Here is a 4,903-nt window from a genome sequence, read left to right as displayed (position 1 = left end):
AAGTGTGCCTGCATTTCTCCTTTCTTGTTACTTCTGAACATAATTTTTAATGTCTTTCAAGCATATTTAGATAGATTGGCAAACCCCTTGGTGTTGGGGATTGGTAAGGATATTTACCTGTATGTGTGTTTACCTTTTTAATTTTGTTGTAAGGGAGGCAGATAAAGATCTTTTGTTTACATGGTAACTTTCCTTTAAAAACCTATAGTGCTTCCAGTTCCCCTCCCATTTTAACTACAAAACAGAATTAACACTATAGTTCATCTTCTCCAGCCATCTTTTTCTAGACACACGTGACTTTTTGAAGAGACCTCACGTAGCCTAGTGTAGCCATAAGCTGCCCTCGTGAGGAAAAGCTGAGCTGATGAGGGAAAGTTGGTAATTCTTCATAGTAAATGTGTTACTTATTTCAAACTTGAGTATCATACTTCCTTTACATGTCCAAGATAAAAGATTCAGCTCTCTACACCTTTCTCTGCTATCACGGTTGACCCTTTTCCTCACCAAGACTTTCAGGATCAAGCAGTTCCTGGTCCAGAAACAAAAGCAGGATCGTCCCATTCCCCAATGGATTTGGTCAAAAACGTAGTAAAATCAGTTTCAGTTCCCAAGAGGAGACACTAGAGGAGAACCAAGGTGGATCTGTAAGGAATGACACATGAGAGGACACACAGGTTCATGCGGTAGCAAGGTCACTAGCATCTTCCCATACCAGGCTGAAAACGTCTCCACCATCCTGACAGCTGCACATGTTTTACTGAGAAAATGATTTTTCTCTGTGTCTATGCTTCTGCACTAGTTGATTGGATCAGTAACATGAGCCCTTTTGTTTGAAAAAAGGATTCAGCGAACAAGTAGAGAAAGGCAGAGAAAAAAAAGTGGGGGGAGAGATGAGTTACCATTACCAGGTGCCTGCTTACACGAAGCTTATTTTTTTCCAGATGAGTGGTCAGACTCCTTGAGGTTAAATAGCTTGCTTTAAGGTGACACTGCTAGTGAAAAGCAGAGCAGGGGACTCGTGAGACATTCTTATTGCTGTGAAGGAGTAAAACATCTGGTAAAAGATGTGTTCTCACCTCGTTGAGTGCAAGAATGTACGTCTCACTATTAGATAGCTCTGCGTGGTTGGGGAGGAACTGTTCATGCATTCGCAGAAGCCCGGAATCAGAATGTCAGCAGCGAGGAAAACGAGATCCTGTTGGCCCACGTGCAAGAGGGCTGAAGCTCTGAGAGGACAGCGACTTGCTGAAGGCCCCAGGGTTGGTTAGTGGTAAGGCCGGGAAAGATGCTCAAGTTAGCATGCTCTGCTGCTCTCCATCACAATTTCCCACTACAGTTGGAGAAAAAACTAGTCCTAGTCCAGAAAATGGTGGTAGTATGTTTCTTGTGAGAAAGACTGCATTTAAGAAGTATTTCTACCTCACGAATATAATAGTTTACAGTAACTACCAACTGATTTTGAGTCACGTATACACAAGATATTGTTTGTTCTGCATGCTTAAAAAGTCACATTTAAGACTCTTGAGTAACCAATGAGAGCGACATTAACCTCCCTGCTAATGTTATATCAAAAATAATCAAATTAGGTGATGCACTAAAATAATTTACAACAGTATGGCAGTTTAAAACTGGCATCAATGCATGTAATCATATATAAGCACTTGACAAGTAATAGATAACAGACTTGTGAATAATCTTCATAAATGAAAATACAAGTAATATTAAGTTCATCCCCACTAATAATGAGAAAAATAATTTTTTTACTTATTAACAAAATCTTTCAAAATAATGCTACTGAGAATTTGGGGCTACCACTCACACATAGGAATACTATGAAAAGTACTCATAGTCTTTGACTAATTAGTTTGGCTTTAGAAATCTAAGGAAAAATTCCAAAGTAATGATACTTATCACAGCATTATTAGTGATAGAAGTAAACTCAATGTTCAACAATACAATAATGGTAAAGTAAATGCTAACCCATTTGGATTATCCAATCATGGACAATTAGGCAGAACATTTAATCATGCAAAGTGTTTATGATGCAGTATGGGGGAAAACGGTATGCTTTGAATCCAATTTTTTTTTTAAATGCATATATGCTGGCATGAATATACAGATCTTTGTTTTTTGGTATTTCAAATTTTATACATAGAGAATGCATTGCTTATGTTCTTAGAATATTTTTAAAGACTAATTTTTTTTTTGAAAATTTGAGTTACATGAGAAAGTAAGAATATAAGGTTAAGGATAAAATAGATTCTGTACATGTATATACTAAATCTGTTTGGAGGGGGAAAAAAGAACAAGAATGCAATCATGGCTGACCAAATAGCAGTGGTTGCCTTTAAGTGGAGGATTTTGTGTACAGGCGATTGTTCCTGCTTATCCACATTTTTCAGTTTGTCTTCAATGAGCATGTGTTGCTGTTATAACCAAAAGGGGGATTAGTTTCTAAAAACTAAAAATTGTCCTCTATTTCTAGTGAGAAAATAAGTTGTAGCAGGACAAAAATGTCTGATCCAGTTGTGCTTGACTTCAGAGCTAATACATTTGACTTTTCTAACGGAAAAATACACTAGGGGTCTGAATAAGTCATGTGAAAGCAAGGCAATTATCCTGAAAGATGCAGTCAGGTGTTCCATTATCGAACATTTAAGATATATCAGTTGAGGGATCAAAGAACCACTTTGATAAGTCCAACCTGTATCTCCCAGGAAACTTCCACATTTATAAGAAATTGTGTTTTTTCCAAACTGACTTGCATCAAGATGGATCCAGCTCCATATCCAGAAAGATCTGCTTTGACCTAAGTGTCAGCCAGCTAGCTTTCATTCAACTTTCCCTGACAGTCATTATTAGGAAGACCAAGATAGGCCTGAATCTGTTACAGAAAACTGGATGCCACCTACTATTTACTTTTGGAGGGCAATGAAGTCCTTGTGTGAGAAGTAGAACTAAGGAGGCTGAAGGCACTTTATACTTTTCTTCATCCCACTATGTTTAAAGATACTGTGATCCTGCAGAAATTAATATGTTGGTTTTTAGGAAATAAGTCTTTAACCTGAGGAACCAGTATTTTAAAATCACTTAAGAGCATTGTTTTGACCTTTTTCCTTACTGCACACAGTTGTGAGTAGATCACAGGTCTCATAACAGCCTGAGTTTTGCTTTTTATTCTGCAAATGTTGCACATAAGACTTTCAAGGAGCTTCTTGTTTATTATTCACTGTGACTTGTCAAGCTCCCCAACATTCTTCAAGGCAATATTAACCTAAATCAGGCCTGGGAGCTGGGAAATACCTATAAGGGAGCTAGGTAATCAGTGATGTATGTACTTTGCCAGTTGTAGATAGAATATTTTAAATTGTGTAGATTTTGTACCAATCTAAAGAACCAGAGATAAATCTGCATATGTTACAAAGAGAAAGTATCACTAGTTCCACCCCCAGAATAACCACTGCTCATAGTTTAGTGTATTGTCCTCCAAGTAATTTTTGTATCCATACGCATATAGTTAGAATTCTATTTTTGCTTCCCCCCCCCCTCAATACATCATGGAATAGAATTGAGATAAAGATGTAGGAAACTGGTCATTTTTCTATGATGTCGAATGATGGATTAATAATGGGTGTTAGTTTTACTGCTGTACTTCAAAACTTTCACATATGCATTCTGTGTATGTTACAAGCTAAATTGTGTCCCTCAATTCAGCCGCCAGTACTTCAGAATGTGACTGTATTTGGAGATAGGGCTTTTAAAGAGGAATTAAAATGAGAGTCATGTGGGTGGGCTCTAATTCATTCACTATGACTGGTGTCTTTATAAGAAGAGATTAGGACACGGGCACTGAAAGGAGACCATGTGAAGACAAAAGGGAGACGACAGCCGTCTAAAAGTCAAGGAGAGAGATCTTAGGAGGAACCAACTCTGCCAAGACCTGGTCTCAGACGTCTACCCCCCAGCATGGTATGAAAAAATTTTCCATTGCTTAAGCCACCCCATCTGTGATATTATGGCAGCCCTGGCAAACTAATAAGTCTAGGTGTCAAAATATTTTATTAGAATTTTTTTAATTTTTAAAATTTGTAAGATAGAATATACGTCAAACTGTTAACAATGGGCACTCGTAAACATTTCTCTAAATTGTAAAGATGTTTTCCATCCTATCCATTATACCAATATTACACTGAACAAATGTAATAACTGCCTAATACCACCTAATACCATTCAATTTCAAATGTCAATTATCCCCAAAATGTTTAAAAAATTGGTTATTTTTTCCAGAACCAGAATCCAATCAAGCATTTGGTTGTCTTTTAATACATATTTTTTTTAACTTGGAATGATCACCCTTTGACCTTTTTTTAGGACATCAATTGTCCTTAATCTTTGTGTCTCATCTTTTGTAAAACTGGTTGTCTTATAGCATGCCTCATGTTCTTATCTGATTGTTTCCTTGGGGGTGTCTAACTGGTTCATCTAGGCCCTGTAAACAGGAGGTTAGATCTAAGGGCTTGATAGGATCCAGGTCGAATATTTTTAGCAAAAAGAAAAACTTCATTATGTGATGCTGTATACTACATGCTTTAGCATACCAGGAACATCATTAAAATTTGGTTGTCCCAGGGTTAATGATGCTAAATTGGATAGGTGGATTAAGGTGGAGACAGTCAGATTTCCCCATTAAAACAGTACGTGTTTCTCCTTTCTGATTGACAAGTAATCTGAGGAGTGTATTTGGCAACACAACTCACATTTGTGTAACTGTTTATGGTATATCGAACATGTTCAAACACATGTTTAAACATTTAATCACAACAGCAGTATCCCTGTAAGGTTTTATTTTTATTTAACATAAGTGAAAACCGAATCTTGGAGTGCTTTAATAAATGACTTCCCC

General features: G+C 37.1%; 1 pseudogene; it reads left to right on the top strand.

The window, feature by feature from the left end:
• Positions 1-391: 391 nt before the first annotated feature.
• Positions 392-2,182, top strand: LOC118602780 (annotated as a pseudogene).
• The last annotated feature ends 2,721 nt before the right edge of the window (positions 2,183-4,903 follow it).

This window comes from Rousettus aegyptiacus, unplaced genomic scaffold (genome assembly GCF_014176215.1).
Source record: "Rousettus aegyptiacus isolate mRouAeg1 unplaced genomic scaffold, mRouAeg1.p scaffold_m13_p_5, whole genome shotgun sequence".
Classification (NCBI taxonomy): Eukaryota; Metazoa; Chordata; class Mammalia; order Chiroptera; family Pteropodidae; genus Rousettus; species Rousettus aegyptiacus.
This window is presented reverse-complemented; position numbering and strand designations above follow the sequence as displayed.